General features: G+C 41.3%; 1 protein-coding gene across 50 annotated transcripts in view; it reads left to right on the top strand.

Moving 5' to 3' along the window:
• Nucleotides 1–23,980, top strand: part of SORBS1 (sorbin and SH3 domain containing 1) — a 229,872-nt gene that overhangs the window by 54,351 nt on the left and 151,541 nt on the right. For 49 of the 50 annotated variants that reach the window (XM_077125511.1, XM_077125507.1, XM_077125531.1 and 46 more), the window contains exon 2: nucleotides 14,342–14,429. The gene's annotated coding sequence lies outside the window, so the exon portion shown is untranslated. Of the gene's footprint in view, nucleotides 1–9,047; nucleotides 9,239–14,341; nucleotides 14,430–23,980 lie in introns of all 50 variants that reach the window. The other variant, XM_077125554.1, reaches the window with a different exon arrangement.

Genomic DNA, 23,980 nt, shown 5'->3' with positions numbered 1-23,980 from the left:
TATCCCATTGATCCTATGCCACTACTTTTTTTTTTTTTTTTGCATGGGCAGGCACCGGAAATCGAACCCGTGTCTTCTGGCATCGCAGGCAAGCATTCCTACCTGCTGAGCCACCGTGGCCCACCCGCCACTGCTTTAATTACTGTAACTTTGTGGTAATTTTGAATATAGAAAGTAAGAATCCTCCAACTTTGTTCTTCTTTTCTGAGATTGTTTTCTTCTATTCATTGACTTTATTCAATGCCCTTCCATTCCAGCTTTTTTCATTTCTGCAAAAATGGCTGATAGAATTTTGATACAGATTGCATTGAATTGTTAGATCACTTTGGGCAGTATTAACATCTTAATAACAAGTCTTTCGTTCCGTGAACATGAGACATCTTTCCATTTATTTAGGTCTTCTTTAATTTCTTTCAATAATATTTTATAGTTTTCCATGTCTTTTCCTCCTTGGTTAAAAATATTCCTAGGTATATTTTAGATGCAACTGAATTGTTTTCTTGATTTCCTTTTCAGATTTTTAAAGGCTTTTAATTAAACCCTGTCTGACGGATAGAGAAACTAAGGTTCAGAGAGGTTGAGTACTTTATCCAAGGTCCTGAGGCCAGAAAGCAGCAAAGCCAGGATTTTAATTGCTTCTCTCCTCTTCCTCCTTATGTACTCTTTCCCTTGAATCCATCCCAGCACAACCTATTCCTGTTCCCTGACTGATGAGACAGGAGTGAATTTATCCTGAGTGCCTGTAAATTGGAGTTGGGGTTGGAATTCTCTTTCTTAATTTCCCATTTTTAGACTGGGACCTTAAGTGACATGAGGAAGCCTTTCCCAGCAACAAAAATGACTAGTGCCTCCAGTGCAACTCATCAGTCTTTTTCTTCTGCCCTCCAGGAGTAGGGGCCATGGATAATCTCATTTCTCTCTTCTGGAGAATTGAGAAGCCAAAGGAGGCTCTTCCTTTCCCACCGGAATTCCATTCCAAGGACGCTGGGTGAAACAGGATTCTTAATTTTTATCATGGGCCCTTTGAGTATCTAATGAAAGTTCTAAATTCCTTCCCCAGAAAAATTAGAGTGATAACTAAGAATTATGTTGTAGACATTCTGCTAAGCACTTGCATGTATTGTCTCTTGTATTCTTCATCATAACTCTGTGAGGTGTAGGTGCTATTATCTCCATCCTATAAATGAGGAAACTGAGGCTTTAAGAAGTTAAATGCCCATGAATGCATTTAGAAAGTGGTGGAGTCTTTGTATGTGATTTTTTTTCACTACCGCATTTTTAGGTTTACAGAAAATTCATGCTGAAAGTAAAGAGTTCCTATATAATCTCTCCCACAGTTTTCCCTATTAACATTGTGCATTAGTGTAAGGCCTTTGTTACAATTGATGAAAAAAATATTATAATTGTGTTAACTATAGTCCATAGATAACTTTGGGCTATATTTGAATATGATTTTGACTGGACCCAGATTAATAACTTCCGTTTTTGAGTACAAGGCATCTGCATTGCCTAAAGATGGGAATTTGTACATGTAATAGGATAGTGGGGAGATACCATCCTCCACAGCAGGTGACCAACCTGTTTGTCAAGGTGGTAGAGGAAGGAAAGGCCTCCCCACCCTCCTTCCGTCCCCCTCCTCTTGGATCAGTTAGGTACATATACGTGGGAGTTTCCAAGTGTCCAAACTTTGCCGGCAACCCACACAGTTATCTAAGTGACATTTAATGTTAGGTGGGAAGTCAGGCAATATGGGCTTCTCTCCTGGTTCTTCCACCTCCAAGCCATGTGATGTGGGGAGTCATTCGCTGTGAGTGAGCCTGTTTGCTCATCTGCAAACCAGGGAAATGATTTCTGGTCTGTTCCCTTCATAGGATGTGGAGGGTCTTGCTGTGGTTGGAAGAAGGCACTACCCTTAATCTCTTAATGTGTCTTTGGTGCAGCCTATAAACAGTCTGCTTGAAGTACAGCATGTGCACTGTTCTGTTATTAAGATTAATGGGCTCAGAAACTAACCCATGTTTGCTGACTTGACTTCACAAGTGCAACTTTTGAAACTGGCTGTATTTTAGAGTGACAACCAGTTATTAGTATTAAGATTTTTTAATAGATTGTATACCTCCTGCCTGCCTTTCTACTCCCCACCTGTTTGTTCATGACCCCCTACAGCAGGTAGCCTTAACATCATTGATCCAAGGATTGTCAGTGCTAGAAGGAAACTGAGATCACCTATGGCCAGCTGTCTTGTTTTGCAGGAATGGAAATAGGCTCAGAGAGGTGCAGGAACTTGTCCAAGACCACATGGCTAATCTGTGGCAGAGCCAGAGCTTCCGTTAGCATTCTTTCTACTGTGCCATACCTGTGGCTCTCCTTTATCTGTCCTTTTAACTCCCTTGGCAACCAGACACATCTCATCAGTTTTTACGTTGTATGCCTCTTGTTCCCTCTACTTGCTTCCTTGAAAGTAGGGCTCGGTCGTTTTCATCACATTTTCTGTCTCTTCCTCCTCACTGCCTCCCACACTGCCTGCTGGAGCTTAGTGCACGGTAAAGGAAGGATGGACCCATTTGCGTAAGCAAAGCCATCTCAGAAGTTCTTCATGGTGCTAAGCCCACGGTTCCACACTTTCAATCGTCCTTAACTTCTCCAAGCACCGAGGTGAATCTTGCTGCAGATAGAAACTGGGAAATGCCATCTCCATATACTGTTTTATCCCAGTTAATGTACTATGGATATGTCTAGGCAATGTGTTAAGGAAGTTTTGGGGTACCAAGATGATATGGTCTATTGATGGCTGTGCTGGATTTCTCTAGCCAACAGAGGTATAGTGTGGATATAAAGAGCATCTTTTTTGAAACGGCCCAGCTGATTTGATTGGTACCATCTAGCAGCACCAGGCATTAGTGTCTTACACTCACTACCCCTTGCCATATCCCACTGTGAGTATTCATGGACTTCCCTGTTCTCTCTCTAAAAAGAGTTTTATCTTCTATTACTTATCTTTTCCTGTTGCTTTGCCTTCCAAGGGGGATTTTCTCATGGTTAGGTCAGTTCCTGGACCTTTCTCACATAGAGTCAGGGCAATGAGTAGAGGTTGAGTTGGAGGACCAGAGACGGGGTCAGTCTGGTTTGGTGTGTGTCTGTGTATAAGGAGAGGCTATACTTGTATTTGAAAAGGCCCAGTACTTGTGGGAGAGAAGAAAGAGTAGAGGAAGAAGCAGTTTGAGTACTTAGGAGTTAAGTGTTGGCCAGAGAGGGGAGGTGAAGAGGAGGGTTTTTAAAGGAGCAGCTGCTGTCTGTGCTTGGGATACCAAGGATCAGGGAAGGAGGAAGGATCTTAAAGATAACTTGCCTGTGCATTAGGAATGTAATTCCCTCCCTTTGGTGCTCAACAAGTGATCCAGTAAAATTTTGAATTTTTTAATGTTTGATTTGGATTATTTGTATGGCTACTAGCTGTACACCTGGCTACGTGGAGACCCCGTTATGTTCAGGTTACACTGGCATGTTCTATCTGTGAGACAGGCTAATTGTGGGGCAGCAGAATGCAAGAAGTAGATTATTCCAAAGAAGGATCGTGATCTGGGGAGGAGAATGCTGTCTTGTGGGGGTCTAGGGGTACAGACCTAATGTGTCAGAGTCATTTTGCACTCTAAGTTTGTGTCACTGCACTCTGAACAAATCCTGGATCATTTTCATGCATTAGAAATAATACTTCAAGATTCTTAGATTCGGGTGGGCCACAGTGGCTCAGCAGGCAAGAATGCTTGCCTGCCATGCCAGAGGACCTGGGTTCGATTCCTGGTGCCTGCCCATGTAAAAAAATAAAAAATAAAAAATTAAAAAAAAAAGATTCTCAGATTCAGTGCTTATTCGTTTTATACCCTATTTCCAAGAATAATTTGAGGCAGTTTGGATTTAGTGGGGGAAATGTGTCAATTCATTCAGATTGCATTTTTCCATAGATAAAAAGGAAATTATCCCTATGAAGAAGGAAAGATTGAATTTCTTGGCCAACTGTTATTGACAGAAATATTATTGGGGAAGAAATCTTTTAATTTTTGCTCCCCAAGAAATTGCTGTTTTCCACTTATTTGAGGAGGAGGTGTTTTGGCACTTCGAAGGGTTTTAAATCAAGGGAAGGAACAATGACTGTTCAGTATAGATAAAGAGAGCACGTTTTTCTGTCAGTGTGTCTCCTGGGTTGAACTGATCTGTGTACTCTGCCTGGCTGGCGTTCATGTTCAGTAAGATGGCTGCTTCAAAAGGCTAAAAGCCCCAGAGTAAACAGGCTGCTGGGATTTACAAGTCTGTGCATGGACATCCTGGCCCCTTTCTTTTGGTGTCTAGGAGAGCAGGAGACTCGCTTCTGCTCAAGAGCAGGACTGGACTAACATCCTTCGGGTTCAGGTGAGAGATGATGCACTGGGTACAGGGCAAGAACAGAAGGAAGTCCCTCCTGGAGTTCTCTCACGTGTTGCTGGTGGGAGTGCTAACGCAGCACAGTGTTTTTAGAGGCTGCTTGGCAATTCTTTAGGGCACCTTAAAATCATGTATATCCTTTGATATCCCCTCTTAGGGGCCTTTAGCGAGGGCAGGAAGTATCAGCTGCATTCCTGTGTTTGAAGCCGTGCCCAGGGCAGACAGTCATTTCCTACTTAGGTTTGGGGAAAGTAGCCCTCTGCTGAGGAAAGGCCTGTGGTCAGATCCTGGTCTCTCCATGGGCCACACCTGTCTTGTCCGGGCTGCCCTGTCTCACTGTGGATCAGGGGAGCCCTGAGACAGCCATTATGGGCATTGTTCACAATTCTTCAGCTGTGTCTGATTCTCAGGGTGACCACAAGCATCCAAATGCTCCAGGGTGCTTATGCATAATGCATGTTCCTGGCCCCACACCAAGTGGACAGAGTCAGAATGGCAGTGGGGGGGATTGGGGTTTCCCAGGTGTATCCTGTGGGTGGAGAACCATTGTGCCAGCTGAAGGTACTGCGCAGTGCTAGAGGTTGTGGTTAGTAAATGTGATGCTAGGACAACCATGAAGACAGAGATGGAGGAAGGGAAGGAGATGCTCAGGTGGAATTAGGTTCCATCCTTGCTCCTTCCAACTATATTTTATTTGCTCTCATGTACTGCCCAGTGTGCTGGATATTATCATGCCCACTTGTAGGAGAGGAACCTGAATGCCATATGAATAATTTGCTTAGGGTCACACAGCTGGTCGGTGGAGTTTGACCAGTGCCTTGCTTTTATCATTATGACTATAATCCCTATGCTAGAATGATGAGCATCTCTTAGATGCATGGCACCTTCTGATAGAAATAAGATGTGAGCCATACTTGTAATTGTAAATTCCTAGTAAGCCACAATAAACAAGTAAAAAGAAGCCGATGAAATGAACTTTAATAATGTATTTTCTTTAACCTAGTTTATCTAAAGCATTATCATTTCAATATGTAATAATATAAAAATGTTCATTAGATAATTTACATTGTTTTTTTAAACCAGGTCTTTGAAATCCAGTATGTATGTTCCATCTACAGTGCATGCCAAGTCATATTAGTCACATTCCAAGCACTCAGTGACCACATGGGTGGAGCTAATGGCCACTGTATAGGACAGTGTAGTTTTAGCATCTTTGACTGGAGAGGTATCTGGAAATGTGTCCTGCCTGGCTTCCTGGGGTAGCAAGGGGTGGCAGTATTCTAGATGAATGATTTCCAAATGCCAAAGGATGGATCAGTGTCGGGCAGTCACTTGAGGAGGAGGATACTAAGATTCCTGAATTAGTCTGGAGCCCCAGTGATTCTTTGAAGATTGGAAACCATTACTGCACTGAAAATGTTCCCTGGACAATTTACCTGGGGTTCTCTGTGACTTATCTCACCTGCTTTCCAGAAACAGTTGTATACCAAGCATGTCTGTGGGGTGGGGTGGGGTTGGTGGTATGTTGGAAAAGGTGGGGGAAAGCATACCCCAAGGGCTTTTTTCCTTCCCTACTGTATAAAACTGCAGTGGAGAAAAGAAACCCTGCTTATTTATCTGGATGTGATAACGCATAAGGGGTGGGACCTTCTCTTTTGGTGGGTGTGAGTTCATGGCAGGATCCCATGTTCCTATGAAAGGTGAGATGAAAGAACCAAAATAGTTAGGGGACAATGTGATACTATATACTTAGGCTGTATTCTTTTCCACTGGTTTGGTTTTCACATTTATTGCTGCTTTAGGGTAAGAAATTTGGTCTTAACAAATTATAGTCCAGGAGTCCAAACCTCAGTGCCTCAGAAGTAAGCAGGTAACATGGGATGAAGGGTAAATTCTTAAGAATGATCTTCACTTTCGTAAAAATGTTGTGGTCTCTCTCCCTCTCTTTTTTTTTTTTTCTGGTAACACAAGACCCTCTTGGTCTTTGATTTCCCTGCTATTGATAGAGAAATATTTCTCTTCTTGAAAAGAAAGACCAGTGCAAGTACCAGGATAAATGGCAAGTGGCTCAGTCTCAGCTGATTCTGAGAAACATGCCCATATTAAGGGAGCAGCTACTACCCAGCCTCCTCCAGTAGGTGCCATTGGGATTCAGCAGGACCAGGTTTTGTGATTTTTAAGGAAAAGCCACACATTTGGAATTTATAAGGTGAAGTCTTTGACTTTTGCGCTTAGCTTTTTTATTTAGAAGTTATATCCTCACAGATAGTTGGAAAAATGGTACAGAGAGGTGTAATGTGCCCTTCACCCAGCTCCTCTCAATGGTTTTATTTTATATAACTATATTACAAGGTCAAAACAGGAAGTTGACACTGGTACAATCTACAGATCTTATTCAGATTTTACCAGTTTTATATGCGCTTTTGTGCGTGTATGTATTTGTGTGTATGAATGTGAGTGTAAATCTAAGTAACTTTGTGTGTAGATTTGAGTAACTGCTGGCACAATCAAGAAAATCTTTGACTTTTAAATCATTTGTGCAAATAAATGAAAAACTATGTCTAGGTCTTAGCCTATTGACCCTCTAGTTTGCAACCTCTATTCTAATGTAGCCTCTTCATTTTACAGAGAAAGGGATTTGAGGTCAGAGAGGTAAAGTGATATGTCCCAGGGTATACTGCTATTGAGTGGCCAAGTCTGGGCTAGAACCTGGAACCGGTGCCCTTTGCCATACTTCTCTGCTTCTCAACTTTCAGCTCTTCAGTCTTATAATAATGGTGGTGATAATGACGATGATAATCATGAAACTGCCACACCAATAATTTCCTTTCAGTTGGTTTTAATTAACATTCTTAACAAGAACATTGTCTATTACTTGTGCTGAGTGTTATTGTTCTTCAGAAAACCACCGTGCAAATGGGAATTATAAAGGAGAAAACAAGGTAATTCAGTTCAGTGTTCATTTATTGTGCCAGGCTCAGGGCCTATAGAGATGTGTTAGATAGGGCCCTGACCATGTAGAAACTCCCCAGTCAGTTGGGGGAAACACAGATGAGAGGTAATTTCAGGGTATTGAGGTAAACATCATGGTTGTGGGATGGAGGGGAGAGGTGCCAAACCCAACCTGGGGAGACTTGAAGGATGAGAGGGAGCTAACAAGTAATGAAGCAGTAGAAGGATTTTGAGCTGAAGGAGAGGCCCGAACAAATGTTTCGACTTTAGGAATGTGGGTCAGCGGCACTGAGCTGTGAGCTGAGTGTTGGGGATGAAAGGTTAAGTGGGAAGCTGTGGTATTGGAGATATGACTAGTGGGGTGAGCTTGGGCCAGATTCCTGAGGGTCTTGAGATCATAGAAGATCAACTATCCCTGTGGATGTCTGACTTTTCTCAGCTGAGAATGGCTAAGTGGAAGCATAGTAGGAGCAGCCAGTCTTGGGAATTAAATCCTCCAGGGATGCCCAGTGTGTGCCAGCGGGTTGGTACAGGGCATGTAAGTAGCAAAAGGATTAAGAAGAATCAAGGCAAGAGAGACTAGGAGGTCCATTTCAGAGGCCCCAATGAAGTCATGCCTTTGGGTGTCTTTGGAGGGTTCTCAGCCCTGCTCCCACCTACCTTGTTCACCCTCCAACCCGCTCAGCAGCTGTTTATGGAGGACTTCTATGTGCCAGGCCCTGTCCTATGCACTAGTGTTACAGCAATAAGTAAGTCAGGCAAGATTCCTGCCGTCATGGAGCTTATATACTGAGGAGAGGAACGTGAATGACTAAGATAATTACAGATTGTGATGCTTTACCAAGAGAGGGATGTGATCGTGTCTTTTGCTGGTGGAAGTAAAATGACATAGTTAGGACTGGTCTCAGCTGAGCTCTAAATGGTGAGAATGCTCCAGACATGGCAAGAGACCTGAAAAGAGCTTTGTAGAAGAACAGAAAATGCAAAACACCAGGAGAAGGAGCATAGGCTCTCTGCAGGAGGTACTCTGGGCTTTGTTAAGATTTTCTCAGTGGTCAGATAAAGCAGGAATCTTGTCCTGGCCCTGTGCTATCTTTAAGAGTAGAGAGGGAGGGAGAAATGAAGATCACAGTGGAAAAAAAAAGTATGAAGTCACTGAATCATTGAAAGTAGGCGTTCTTTTATTTTAGAGGGAGAACTAAAATCATTTTGCTATTTTCAACTAATTTTATTCTACTTTATGAGCTTATATGTCATTCAGAGAACTTGGAAACATTTAGTCTCCCTCCTACCTAATCTGTAGAGTAGGTGGGGAAGCTTTAAAAAGCTCTCAGAGACCCACACTCCTCTGTCAATGGATGCAGAAGGAGGACATCTGCATTGAGACCAGAGGCGAGAAGCATTTGGGAAGTGGGAACCTCCTTGGCATTGAGCATCTTGGATGCTTTTGCAGGGTTCAAGACCCCAGGATATGGCACTGTGGGGAGGGGCACGGCCTCAGTGAAATTTATTCTGGGAAACAGGGAAGTCCCTGTTAAGGTGAAAAAAAAAAAGGTTCACTTTTGCAAATTATTATTTTTTTTTAAGTTATCTTAAATAAAATTAATGCAATGGGATTTTCAAAAACTGCACAAGAGAAAATAAAGGTAATTATTGTGATTTGTCTATTTTCTAAGTTCATCAATTTTGAGGCTACTTGGGGAATCTTCTTTCCTGGACTCTCTGGGATTGTTGATGGAGGATGTGGAGTTCGTGGAGAGAGAGGAGAGCAGAGAATGTCTGCCATGAGCTCAGGAAGTAAATTGGACCTTGGATTCGGAACAAAGGAGATAGAGGCCAAATCTGAGGCAGCAAGGAGAATGGATAGGTAAGGTTCAGTTCCCTTTGACAGGTATTCCTTGAGTGCCAGGCTCTGTGCACAAGGCTCTAGGAACACATCTTTGGTCAGGACAGAACTGGGAGTCTGAACTAGCCCCATTCAGACCGTTGAGCAGTTTGGGGCCTTGACCTTGAGGTCACATAGTTAAGTGGAGATAGGACACACATAAGTAGCAGGCGTTGGGTTGATGGGTAAAACCAGAATCCCAACAATGGTCAGGAACCTGGAAGTTTAGAGGACCCAAAGGATAATATGAAGATCTGACATTGAGCAGTTCCTGAAATTTGGCCTAGCTTTATGCCTTACAACTGGACCTGTGATAAGATTCCTGTTGAGACAGAAAACAGGCCACATTTGAAATGGTACCCTACCGTAGAGAGCAAATGCTTTGAGCATCAGGCTGTAGTGAAGACTCTGGTTGGGGTTCAGCAGGAGCCTCGAGTTACATGTTTTGGTTGTCTTCTCTCATTTATATCAACTAGTAAGCTTCTTTTTGATGATAGGTGAACCTGGCCTTGGAAGTCTAATTGTGCTAGCAGCCACCAAGATTAGACTAGCCTTCTGAGCAGAGTTCTTTGTAATTCAGTAAATTTTGGACTAATTAGTGGCTACCTAGATTCCAGAGGCCAGTGGCAAGACTAAGTAGTTGGGGAACGGGTTGGCTTTTAATTATCCGTTGTCTTGGAGGCATGAAATTTGGGGTGTATTTTCAAGGAACCTGGAAGGTTACAGGGTACCATTTGGGATACAATGATCAGTCAGTTAAACAAACAAAACCCTTAAAAAACAAAACAAGAATGACAACATAGATTCTTGTCTATATGTAGGTTAGTGGGAAAGGTAGACATAGTTGAAAACACACATATACACAGACAACAATGTAAAATTATGAATAATTCATGCTTTAAAGGACAGAGACATATAACAGGAGAAGCCAGAGCCATTGGATGGTCTGGATTGATGTTTGTAGGAATGAGGATGTAAGGTGACTTCTGCAACAACCAGTGGTGTTCTGTATTTTTCGAATGGGGCAGAGATGAAGATACAGGTGAAGGAGGTGATGATTCATTCTTTGGCAGGGCCTGGAGTTACTCTTGTAAGTTCTTTTGGAGGATCGGGTCAGTGAGAGGTCTGGTTTGAGGTGGGACGTAATAGTACTGCAGGAGATAATGAATCACCTAAAAATTGATGGCTCCAGAAAGAGCAAGTTCGTATCTTGAGCTTTTTGTAGACTTCCTCCCCTACCCATGTTCTTCCAAATTGGCATTATGGCTCAAGCGGAGGACCTTCAGCTTTAAGGAAATGTCTGAGAATCTCCTGCTCTGTGATGGTTGCTGTGAATTGCTGCAGTACATGGCGATCAGGAAGGTAAGCTTGATCAGCCATGGGTTCCTCTCCTGTTGGGCTGTGTGAAGGTTACCTGGAAGCACCTGTTGGTGTCAGGTAAGAGGTCTTTTCAGGCTGGTCCATTCAGAGAACTAGCTTGCCAAGAGCTGTCATTGTTGTGGTATTTAGCATTTACTTTGTCAGTCTTGACTTGAGATTGCGCAGATCAATATATGACCGCAAAATGAACATCTGAAGAGAAGTGCTCAGCTGACTAGGCAGATTTCCAGGATTACATTGATCTGCAGTGTTCTGCCCTGTGTCGGACAGAAAGGACCTGATTGGTACTGCATGCCTTGGAAGCTGTTCCTCGAAGGCTACCTTGATGACAGGATGCTCCCAGACCAATTTTTTTCTGGCAGAATTAGCTCACATAGATATGAGAACTCAGTTCTGCTGCTAAGACTGAACAGCCCCAATAGATTATCTGGAGACATTGATGTGGGGTCATGGCATACAAGCAACCACATCAAAGAGGGAGGTCCCCTTCACTTATCCACTTGCCATCCTGGCTACTGACATCCTATGTGTTATATTTATTTAAAATTAAAAGGTGGTACATGAAACCTGTACGTGTTTGGAGAATGCTGAATTGATGACCTTGAAGAGATTTTTCTGGAGCTTCTGAGGCCTCTGGGTGAAAGATACCCCTTTCCAAATGAGTATAATGATCACCTTTCAGAAGATTTGAATAATTCTTGGGTCCCCAAACCAGAGATTCTAATTCAGTGGGTCTGGGTCTGAGGAATTTTTTTTTCTTGACGTTCTCTAGGTGATTCTAAATTTTAGCCAGATTTGGGAGCCTGCCCACTGGTTACAGATCCAGGAAAGCTCTTCCCCCTCTCCAGGCCTAAATTCTGCCTCCTTATTTTGTCACCCTGTACTTGAACCTCATGGCCACATGTTTGACCTTCATTCCTGTTTATGCCTCTTTCTGGCTTGTCATTTTGAGAGCTTTCCCCTGGCTTAGATCAGGGCTGGTTCCCTTTCTTTTTCATGAAGTAAAAGAGAGCTCCACTTGGGGATTTTGATGGACAAGTATCCTGGAACATTTTCTCTCAAAACCTACTACTTGAGGCTTACATGAGTAGTAGATTCTGGACATGGAAATCCAGGCCCTGTAGTGGAGATGGATAGAACAGTCTCATGGCTCACACAGGGCAAAAATCTGTATTTACCACCATATTGGAGACATTATGGGAGGCTCAGTATTTCTACCACCATGCTTCTTAGGACCTGCAGGCTCTGGGAGAATGTTGGCTGTCCCGAGAGAGTCATAGGTAGGCATTGCCGGGGAGCAGAGTTGAATTGGTGTCATTCTTGATCTTAGCACTAGGGAGATAAAAGTCTGAGCGTGAACATGTAGGACTCTGTATTAAGACATAGCAGATGTTGGTTTGGTCACATAGCATTCAGCATTAAAAAAAAAACCTTATTTTGGTAAACTGTACACAGCTTGGAATTTACCATTGTAACCATTTTCAAGTGCACGATTTGGTGGTATTAAGCACATTCACCATGTGTTACTTTCACTGCGATTTCCAGAACTTTTCCATCATCCCAAATGGAAACTCTGTACCTATTAAGCACTAACTCCCCACAGTCCCTGGGAACTTCTCTTCTATTTTCTGCCCCTCTGAATATATCTGTCTTAGTTGTTTCATACAAGGGGAATCATATAGTATTTGTCCTTTTATGTCTGGCCTATTTCATTCAGCATAATGTTTTCAAGGTTCATCCACGTAGTAGCATGTATTAGAACTTCATTCTTTGTTATCCATTCATCTGTTAATGGACATTTGGGTTTTCACCTTTTGGCTGTTGTGAATAAAGCTCGGGTTTTAAAACACATAAGGAAGTATGTAATCTGGACAAGAACAAATTAGAGGGGCTATTCCCATTCTCTTGCCTTTGTCCGTATTGTCCCTCTACCTGTCATTCCCACCTTCCCCTCCATTCTTTCCCTTACCTGGCCCACTCCTACTCACGCTTTGGGATTTCCTCAGGCCTTGGTGCACATTAGGGAGTATCTCTTCACTGCCCCTGCTCGGTGTTCCCATGCATCTGTTCATATCTATCTATTCTGTTCATATCTATCACTTTTATCATCACCTATTACTTATGTCATTACCCATTTTTATAGTTATCTTTTTGAGTGTCTGAGTCTATCTTTTAAGCAGACAGAAAAGCTTGAGGGCAAGGACTGAGCCTTGTTCATCTTTGTGTCTTTATCACCTTACATACTGCTGGGCATGTCACGGGGGTCAGTAAATGCTTAGTGAGTAAATTAATCAATAAACTCTTTGAGCACATGGCATAACTTCCACCAAGATCTTGTAGCTGAACATTACTCATTTATTATAGTGCTGGTACCTTGTACATAAGTTTATTTGTAGTCTTTAATGCAAGGTATATATTAAGGGAAATTTTTCTAGCATAAAGGATATTTTAGACCGCTTGAAACAAATGAGTACTTTTGAAGTGGTAGATACATGATATTTGTGAGAATTTTTTGTACTTAAAGCAGTGAAATTATTGAAAATGTTATAGTAGAGGACAAATCCTTAGGGAACCTGATATAATTTGCTGTTCTATTTTTTGGTGACAAATGAAGGTATAGCAAGCAGTTTAGTAGAATGTGGGTTGGATACTTCAACTGTGTTTCCTTGAATTTAATACTCTCAAAGCTAAAATGGATAAATATATACATACATGGATAAATATATACATGTGTAATTGTCTGTGTTTATATTATATATTTTTTCATAATACAAGACTACTATACAGTGGAGCACAGTGAAAGAACCCTGGCTTGGCAGTCAAGAGACCTGGTCTAGAATTAGCTCTGCCCTTAACTGTGGGAGTGGGCAAGTCAGTTTCCTTTTTACACTTAACTCGTGTGAAATTGGAATGTTGTACTTGTTCAGGAATTACATATGTCTACAGGAGCAAGGTTGTTAATTTAAGTTGTTGTATATGCTCTATCATTTTTCCCCCTAGAACTCAGCCCCTTTCTTTCTTCCTGCTATTATTAGAGACAAGGTAAAGGAAAATATTTCTGCACCACAAGAAAAACAGTAATTCAAGGGCAGTGGTTAATGGCAACCACAGCTCTCTTTGGTGTGAGGAAACTATAGGGTTTGGTGGGGACTGTGGCATTTTGAGCAATCAAGCCCTACCTGTGAAGTAGGTATGAAGGATGACCAGCTGATCATTGCCATCTATGAATGTGGGCCATGCTGATAGATCCTCTGATTACTTTTTTTTTAAAAAAAAGAGAAGTCAGAAATCTGGTTTTCATGTGACATCTTTGATTTGTAAGTTTTTGTTCAGATTTTCTGAACACATCCTGTAGATCCAGTGCATCCCTTTGCAAGCTGGATATGACCTGGTGGGCTAGTGTTTGTGACCACTGTTATAAATGCCCTCTAAAACTCCTTTGTGCCTAAGACCGTATGAGTTTAATCTTTAAAATGTTCTTCAAAGTAGTTGATTGAGTTTGGGGACCATTTCATCTGGTGAAGTGAAGATTCTCATTCTACTTGGGAAAGTCAGAGTAGGGAAGGGAGTGACTGGAAGAGGTAAATGGGGACTTTGAACTCAAACAAGTTGCCTGCCTATTGATGTTTGCATGGGTCCCCACTGGGGAGAGGCCATAGAGTGCCTGTGATTCATACCAGGTATTTTGTATGTTTGTCATTGCAGGAGGTCGTTGTGTCCTTTGGAAGAGTTTGTGAAACCACTTCTCCACGCGTAGAGCTCCAGGACCAATGCATCTTCTCTTAATCCACTGGTGAATATATGATTTTTTTTCCCTTCTGCAGTGAGGGAAATATTTTCAGGTGACTATAGAGTATGATTTACAGAGGTCCACACTGTTCTATCTATTATAGAAGGAAGGACACCGCACTGGGCTTAGGTATATCTAGGTTCTGATACCTACTTGATTCTACCACTTTTGTTATAGGATTTTAGGCTTACATCACAGGGTTCCTATGAAGGCCAAAAAAAAAATTGTGTGTGTGAGAGTTTCAAAAGAAATAAAGTTCTGGGCAAATGTAAAGTTATACTATTTGGTTCTGAGATGTGGAAAAGGCAATTCTAAGCTAATGATTAAGTTAAAATGTGACCACATATATATTGGAAATGTGGGTTTTAAATACCTATTCAGGGACTTCCAGAGTGGTTCTTCAAGAGATTTGCATTTTTTTAAAAAAATACCTACCACAGCAGCTGCTGTTTTCCTGAAAGATGAATTAACTATACATCACAGTTACCTTCATTTTAATTTGAGATTAGATAATTTCACAGTTAACAAATGTTCTTCCTCTTTTGAAAGACACTTAATTATTCTTCACAGCAGGTAAACATCCCGCCTGTATGGCAGTTGAAAGAAAGAAAAATATGTTCTTAATAACTGTGTTCCAATGCTGGGATGAGGAAGCTTCAAGACATTAAACCTAGTCAATGTTGATGGTCTCACATGAGCTATTGAGGGGAAGGACCACCGAGAGCTAGCAAGGCAGTATGACCTGTGCATGTTGATTCCTACAACCCTTTGGAGAGAAAAGCTGGTCTAACGTCTGGGCCAGCTTCTACTATGTGGATTGAGTCCTCTTGTGACCCAGTGAGTCAAATCTCAGTGGCATGGCCACTTCTTGGGGAACTTACAGGATTCTGGGGCTTGGAACAGGAAGAAAGGATTGTCATTCAGGACAGGCAGACACAGGGTTAGTGACTTGATTCAGCTGTGGGAGGCTGACTGTTCAGACTGCTGTGTGTAAGAGGTCACTGTGGACATCCTGAGTTCTACAAACTGAGTCCCCTTGGGTAGCAGGAAGAGTTCTGTAGTGGGAAACAGATGGCCACAAGCAGGTGGAACATTTTACTTATCTATTCAGTAAATATTGAATGCCTACTCTGTGCCCAGGCACTGTTCTAGGCTCTTGGAATTCCGTGATCATGGGCAGACTGGGTCCATGACTTACTGGAGCTAAATTCCAAATGGGGGTGACAAATAAGAGTAAGCTCCATGAGGGCAGGCATCTTTGCTTATCTTAATCATTGCTCTATCTCCAGCTCTTGGAAGAGTACCTTGCACATGGGTGCTCACTAAGTATTTGTTTTATAAATGAAGTAAACAAGTAAGTATAGAATTCAAGTGCTATGGAAAAAAAAAAACAAGATGAAAAGCTATAGGATGAAGGGACTGGTGGGGCTGTTTTGAAAGAGTGATCTGAAAAGGCCTTGGAGTGTGTATGTGAGACACAGACAGAGACCCACGGTTTGTAGAGACCTTAATGGAGTGAAAGAATGGGGCCGGGTCTGGGGAGGGAGTATTTAGCAAGAGATGAGAAAGGTTTTTGATGTAGGATGAGCTTGGCATGAGAGAGGAACAGGAAGGTGGCCAGTTTGGTTGGACTTGGGTTTGGTGTTTCTTATGGGGAGGGGACACTGTTATGAAATGAGATCAGACAGGTAGGTGGGAGCCAGATCTTGTAGGCTGCATTAAGAGGTTTAGATTTTATACCAAGTGTGATTGGGCACCATTGGGATTTTTTAGTAGAATAGTGATGCAATCTATATACTCCTTTGGAACCTGTATGAAGAATAGATTTTGGGGACAAAAGTAGAATCACTGTAACCCACAGGGAGAACTTTCTAGTGGCCCAGGTAAGAGATAAGGGTGTGGTTTGGATTAGGGTGGCAATTATAGAGTGACATGAAATGGTCCAGCTCAGGGTATGTTTTGAATGAGTCCAGTGTTTTTGGCTGGGTGAATGGCATTGCCATTTACTGAGATAGGGGAGATGGAAGTTTGATGGAAAGGGGATCTTAAGAGTTCTGTTCGGGACATAGTAAGTTTAAGATGTCCACTGGATAATCCCAGATAGATGTAGAATCAACTGGGGCTAAAGACAGTTTCTTTGAGAATCATCTTCAGTGGTATTTAAAGTTATGAGACTGGATGAGTTCACTTAGAGAGCGAAAAAAAAAAAAAAAAGGAGAGGATGGATAGAATTTGGACAGAGAAAAGAGGTAAAGGGTTGGATTTTTCCATATACATTCCTTATTAAGAAGTAAATGAAGATGCAGTCTGTTAACTATGGTATGAATCCACTTTATGCAGATATGGTGATGCAAATGAGTATGATCTAAAAGTAGTAATAAAGCCTCACCTATTCTGCAGATTTGAAATATTGTGACTCCTCCAAATCAAGAAAATTAGTTTTACAGTTGCATAATTTCAAATCTGGTCAGCTAAATGAATTATAAACTGTATTTATGCAATTGGCACAAGGCTGTGCATTTGAATAGTAAGCAAGGAGATCCAGTATGCTTTGCCAATAGCCTCTGAACTGTGCTATTCTTTATATGATCTGGGACTTCTGTGAGCCATTTTATGACTGTTAAGTTTCATTCGTGAATACATGTCAGATAATTTTTCATCCTATAATCATGTCATCCAAAAGTTTATTAAGTGAAGATTCATTAAGTGAAAAACATTCCTGAAAACCAGTAATTTTGGGTTGTAAATTAGATGTGGTAAAATTCTATGAAGAAGGCCAGACAAGCACCATGATTTACAGGGCCACTAATTTAGAAGAGAGTACTCTTCAAAATATCAAGGATAAAGACTGCAAGATAAATAGCAACAAAAATGAACTGTGATGGTTGTGTTAGATGTGTGCCTTTCAGGTACCACCCATACCAAAAACTGTTATTGGCTGATAGGAGAAAATCCGTTCTAAACCAAGCACATTGTCATTTATTTGTGGCCTTCTGGCTTAAAATTCAGAATTGGTTTTGACCAATTCCAAACAAGTCCCCTCACTGAGCTTCCTCTGTATTATTGTTGGGCCCTTTAGAATTTTTCAACTGCAACTCTTGGTGTGTTTTCCTTAGTTTTTCTGTCATCACCTCCCAAAGACATTTTGGCCCCTGTTGCCCCCTTTTCACCTGTCACCTTCTCCAAAGCCTGACTGCGTCCTTCCTTCTGCCCTGGTATGTGGGCTCCATCCTCACAAACAGTCGTGGTGAACCTCTCAGTTTAGCCCATCCCCAGAGTCTTTTGAATATCCTCAAGGTTGGCTTCTTTGAAAACATTTTCACTTTCTCCCCATCCCTGAACTTTTCAGGTCTTTTGTGAAAATGATGGCGAAGGAGAGGGACACTAGCTCAGCTATTGAGAACAGTGTGATAAGCAGCACTCTAAAGTGTCCCTTGGGCAGTGACCGCCCTAACTTGGTCTTACATGAATTTCAAGACTCCTGTGTTAGGGTGAAAATACCCAGAAAGAGAGTTCTGAAACATTTAATCTCTGGAAATGAGCATTGATTGTGCAGCAGTCTGTATATATAACCAGGGGTCTGTGGCATAATGAAGGTTTCAGTGGAATGGTATTCATGTTGATTGACCTCAATCCTGATTTTCATTTGTTGTCTTTCTCACAGAGTGGGGCCTAAGGTGAAAAAGAATGACATTTACTGGCTATCATAAGGGAGAGTTTTTCCTCCTTGCTTCCTCTGTCAGTAAGACTTTCAGGAATAAAAAAAGGAGGGTACCCATCCCATGACCTCTACCTTCCTCACCCCCAAACTTAGAGGGGTAGGACATTAAAAAAACAAAACAAAACATAAAGAAACCTGGTCTCCTCCTCAAGTTTGTTTGTTTTAAAAGCAAGGGTTTGCAGAGTAGCACTTGTGCCTGTGTAGATTATTTCTAGGAAGAGATGCAAGACACTGGAGATCTGTGGGGAGCACAGGGGGTGTGGGAAGGGGATTTTTCACTGTATACCCTTTTTTACTTTTAATCTTTCGTATCATGTTATGTATTACCTTAAAAAAGGCAATAGTATCCCTTCTAGGTATAATAAATGATTTAGAAAAATTAAAAATTCCTTTACCACATGACTTATAATTGCCCAAATGATCAAATTATAATGTGTATTTTGATTGAAGTCTTGCATGTTCATTGTCCATTGCCTTTATTTAAGGCTTCATGTTCATCAGCAACATGGGATTTTATCTCTTTGATTTGAGGTTCAAACTTTTGACTGTCCAGTTTCTTTCTTTCCTTCTTCCCTTATTTCAAAAAGGACATAAGACTGTTTCTGGCTAATGTTTTATTCAATTTTAGACAAATATGGATTTGAAATAAGGAGTGGTTGCCATGAGTTGGGCCAAAGATTATTGGTATTTCAAGTCAGCATCCTACTGCTACCCTTTACAGCAAAATCTTAATTGCATTGGGGAGCAGGGCATGGGATTTGGAATCCATTGTGGTTGAAAATTTCTAATCCCAGAGTTCAGACAGATTAAAAAGCAATCTGAACTCATTTTCCTTGTCTTAAGCATCTCAACGACTACAGGAAAATACTCAAAATGGAATTTGTAGAGCTTGTAACCTTCCTGAAAGTGAAGGACAGAATTCAGCACCTAGAGCCTGTGATGTTTTTCACTATACTCCTGTTTAGTATGTGTACTATTGGGGACAGCTTCTGCAGGTGCATTATCTACAAATTTCCCCTTGGATTGCTGTATTAGTTTTTGTAACCAGAGATTCATGAGGCTACTTTCTGTCAAGCTGGTATTTCCTTCAGAGATTTAATATCCTTTTCAAGCAGCAGCGACATCTCTTAGGTGTTGGTATTTCTTCAAGAGATTTACACATTGGATTTTGTACTTTTTGAACAAACAGGAAGTTGGATCATATTTGCTGTGTGTAAAACAAGATATTTTCTTCTTTTCTGTCTTGTGACTACAAATAGAGAGTGAGATACATTTTTTTGGTCTTTTTTTCCTTGTTGTGTTTGGGGTTGTCACTGAAACAAGAACAACATCATCATCCCCATTGATTACTGTATGTCATTGGAAGAAATCATTCTGATTGCTCCACTGACTAATTTAGACAAGGCACCATCTGATGCCTACTTCACAGCAGTGCTCTCATCCTGCCATCTCTTTTTCATCATAAACATTACCCACTCTGTGTTATCCTCACTCAAAGAGAATTTCTCTGTTCTGCTGATCGTGATTGTGATTAAATAAAAACTGGTTCCTGCAGAGGTACGATTGAAAGAAGGGGTGCATTGTTTGTGCTTGCTGAACTTGCATAATTAAACTTTCGCAATTATAATTGGTTAGATATTGATTCTTAGTCTTGTTGGAGAAAGAAGATCGAGAGCTCCTTTAAGGTGTATAAGACATATACATTTTGCATATGTAATACTTTTACAGTTTTAGGAGTGACCTCCCCACCTCATCCTGTTATTCCTTCTAATTTAGTCTCACACACTATTTTAAAATGTGGCTGTGCCTGGGGAGCTTCATGTGGCAGATACTTGCTCTAAGATGGCATTTCTGAGTTGATGGAGAAAGATTAGGGAGGGTAGCTGTGTTCAAGGCAGCCTAACTGTAGTGAAATTTGTATCTTCTGGGATTGACTTCGTGTGGAATCAGAAGCTAGAAATACTATAATATGAATTGCTGCTTTAATAAAAAAAAAAATGTAGCCCAGGAACCTCTACCCATTTTGCTTTCTGACAGTAAATTTCACTTTTCTCAAGTCTATTTATACTCCTTGCCCCCAGCCAAAGGAAAAGTGATTATAAGGGAATATAGGATATATTAGAAAATAGTAGAAAAGTATGTTTAGAAATCAACCTTCATTTCCAACCAAATTTTGCTTGTAGAAGTTGTATCTATAACTTGAGTTAATCTCATAGCATTTTGTCCTCCATGCTGGGTTGGCAAGCTGGCTGCCCACAGGTGTGTTTTGTGTGGTTATTACCAGTATTTTGAAAGTTTTTGAAGTGTTGGCCAGAATTCTAAAAATCAGAAAATCTCACATAATTCGATATCCAGCTACCTTTGAAAAATTAGAATATCTAGCAGCACTGGACCATATTCTCATGTGGAATAGTGGGCTAGAGTGGAAAAGTAGGTGTCCACTCAGGGGGTCCCAGTTTACTGTGGTCTCCACCCTGCTCCCACCATTCATTAGTTACTGTTTGACTCTTTCAGGCTTTTGGTTTTACAGCCCCTGATTTGCAGTTTAAAATCCTGAAAAAGAGATTTTAAGGTTCAACAGCGATCATTTTAGTATCCCCTTCTGAAAATACTGCATGAAACATTTTTAAATATTGTTTGACAGTAAATTCAAAATGATAGGGAGTATAGTTGGTTTTGTCTTTAAAAAAGATTTGTGCATTTTTTAGATAATAGGGGAAGGAAATAAAGCAGTTGCCTTTTTTTTTTTAGTATTTAGACATATCAGATCATTTTATTAGTTTTGAAAAATGTATTCTGTGATATAGTATAACTCTTAAAATTGCCATGTTGAGTACATTTATCTACAAATCTAATGACATTGCCTCTTAAATACTTCAGTTTTTTTCTTTCAAATAGAGTTAAACTGAACATGAAGTCAGTAATTTCTTAGTTTTTTTTTTTCTCTCTTTTTCATAGCAAGCAGACAAAAAAATGAAACTGAACAACAGAGGAGCCACCAATGTTTTAATGAAATAGAGTTGTTAGTTTTGGGGACTCTTTATCTCCCAAAGATATGCATTAGAGTATGGAAAAGGAATTTAACATCAGCAAGAAAAAGCCAACACACCAACCATGTGACTGTAATCCAAATTCTCATTATGAGTTACTATAATTGACAGTTTTTTTTCCCCTTCTAGTACTGCCATTACCCCCCCCAAAATTTATATATATCCTTATAAAATCTGAAAATTAAACACTAGCCAGGATGAAGAGAGCACCTTCTAATCTTTTTCATTTTTAGCTTCTTTGTTTTGTGTTGAGGGCTCGTTACAGACTCCTTTGGCGTACTGGTCAAGAGGATGAAGAGACGTACCATATGAAGAAAAGTACCATACAATCTATGTGTAATATATACTAAATTTATCGTGCCTATGTTTTATATTACGTATTTGTGTTTTTGTTTTGTTTTGTTTTGTTTTACATGGGCAGGCACCAGGAATTGAACCCGGGTCTCTCATATGGCAGGCAAGCATTCTTGCCTGCTGAGCCACTGTGGCCCTATTTGTGTTTGTTTTAAGAAACACATTTAGTGCTGCCTGAGATGGGCAGTGTATGTAGGAGCAAAGCAGGGGCCAGACGGAGTACTAGGCTTGCAAAGACCTTTCCACTATGCTATAGAAAGGATCTTCTGAGTGGAATTCTAGACCGCATTCCTGGCTCACATGCCTGAAGATACTGTATTTTGCAACTTTTTAGACTGTCTCATCAACATCAAATCCATTGATTTGTTTACGCATTTATTCAGCCAACAGTCATGGTGTAGCTCATACTATTTGTGTGATGCCTTTTGGCATGCAGAGTACATTCATATACACATGTCCCATTAAGTGTGCTTGCTTCAGAGCCCAGTCAAATGCATGGGCAACAGCCTGCATTGGTTAATGACTAAGACCACTGTTTCTTAATGGAGTCATTCCCTTTACTTTCTTTTGTACTTGTAAGCAGAGATACCCATAGATGTCCAGAACATGTGACTATATCTGAGCCATTTAAGAAGGAACGTGGGACAGGTGGTCAGAAGGGTTGCTACGGGAGTTGTGCTGGACAGTCATTCCCAGGAACAGAGGAGGTGGGGGATTCATTTACTGAGCGTGAGAGTAGGGTGGGTGGGATGCAACTGTGGCTTTGAGGAAGTTGGAAACTATTTAGAACAGCTGGTATGGGTTGGGCACTAGGGGATGAGCAAAAGCTGAAAGCAAGGCCTGCTGTATGAGAGGAAACTGCTACCATACAGTAGGTGTGGCCTGGCTGTGCAGGGTGGCAGGAGCCAGATGGGACAGAGAGAGAGGGCTGGTTTGGAGGGTTAGATGACGAACTACTGTTGGCATAAGTAGACTTGTTATAGGCACTGTTTCTGACCCTGAGAATCTGGCCATCCTGGGAGATATTAAGATGGACAGCAGGAAAAGTGAGGGCTTGGGGGTGCTGGGAAATGGCTTGTATCATGGCTTATACAGCCTTGTATCTCTCAGAACCCCCCTACCATGCACACCCTCTTGGGTCATTCCTGTGTTCTTTTGTGCATCTTATTCATTTTGCCCTTTCCTTTGGCCTAATTACCTCACACTTCAAGCGTTGACCGAGGCATACCTCCTGGGAAGCTGCTTTTGATTGTCCTCTGCTCCACTCTCTGGCATGTCAGCTGACCCTTCCCCCTGTCTACAGGCTTCTGACTCTCCCACTCTGCTGCAGAAGCTTGTTTGTGCACTGCTGGCATCTGTGGGTTGGAAGGTTCCTTGAATGCAACTTCCCTCATACCTCACAGAGTACATGGTATACAGAATGTATTTGGTAAATGCTTACTGAATGGATCCATGGCTGCTTTGCTGCGATAGTAGTAGTGTAACAGAATGTTAAAACTGGAGGAAACCTATGTGATCAGATAGTCTAACTCATTCATTTTATTGTTCATAGAGAACCAAAACCAGTGAGTTTAGGTACCTGGCCCAGTGTCACAAAGCTTGCTCGAGGCAGAGGCAGGACTCAAATGTACCTCCTCTGACTCCCAATGTCACATTCTTTCCACTATGTTGAAATAATCTCCAAATGTGCTGATGGATGGTTTCTGAATGGTTGAAGATGGCAGGCCTGTGTCCGCTTAGTGCCTGATTAGAGCCCAACATCATTATTCACTGTTTTTTCTCATAGGGAGGAAAACTGTGTCCTGACAACCTGAAGAGCTTTTCCTTTCCATGGTGCCAGGCTTATAACAGCCCTTACCTCACTGCTTCCCTTTCCCTTTCCGGGTTTGTCCAATTTTATCTTTGGTGGTATAAGTATCAGCAACTGTTTCTATGTAAATAGAGGAATTGCAGATTTAGGATTTGTGGTTCCAACTATTTAGGGCCTTTGCCTCAGCCTGTCTCCTCTGGCTGCTGTCGCTGCTTTGCCTGTCTCCAAATTGCCCTGATTTAGCATATGTTAAAGACTGGTAGTACACAATGGAAGTTCCCTTAAAGGAGCAAGCAGAAGAAATGAACGGGCACTGTAAAAGGGAAGCCTTAGGAGAGAAAAAGTGAACACTTGTCTTACCATTTTGGGGCAGTTAAAAAAAAAAAAAACCACTGTTTTTTTGGTGTCCAGACCTGGGTATCCCTGGTAGAAAAGATACAAGATGGGATGTTTAGAATTGCTGGTTTGTATATTTTCTGTCTTTAAAATTTGCTTCTGAGCTTTTGGGCAATAAGGATTGAAGTTTCAGTGATGGAGGGTGAGATGTGGCATCTTTCCATGGATGACTCAGTTTTCTGAGGTTGATCCTGGATCACTGCAGATCATCTGAGCTGTTTTG

The sequence above is a fragment of the Tamandua tetradactyla genome, chromosome 13 (genome assembly GCF_023851605.1).
Source record: "Tamandua tetradactyla isolate mTamTet1 chromosome 13, mTamTet1.pri, whole genome shotgun sequence".
NCBI classification, from domain to species: Eukaryota; Metazoa; Chordata; class Mammalia; order Pilosa; family Myrmecophagidae; genus Tamandua; species Tamandua tetradactyla.
Note: the sequence above shows the minus strand (reverse complement) of the source record. Positions and strands in the feature narration are given on the sequence as shown.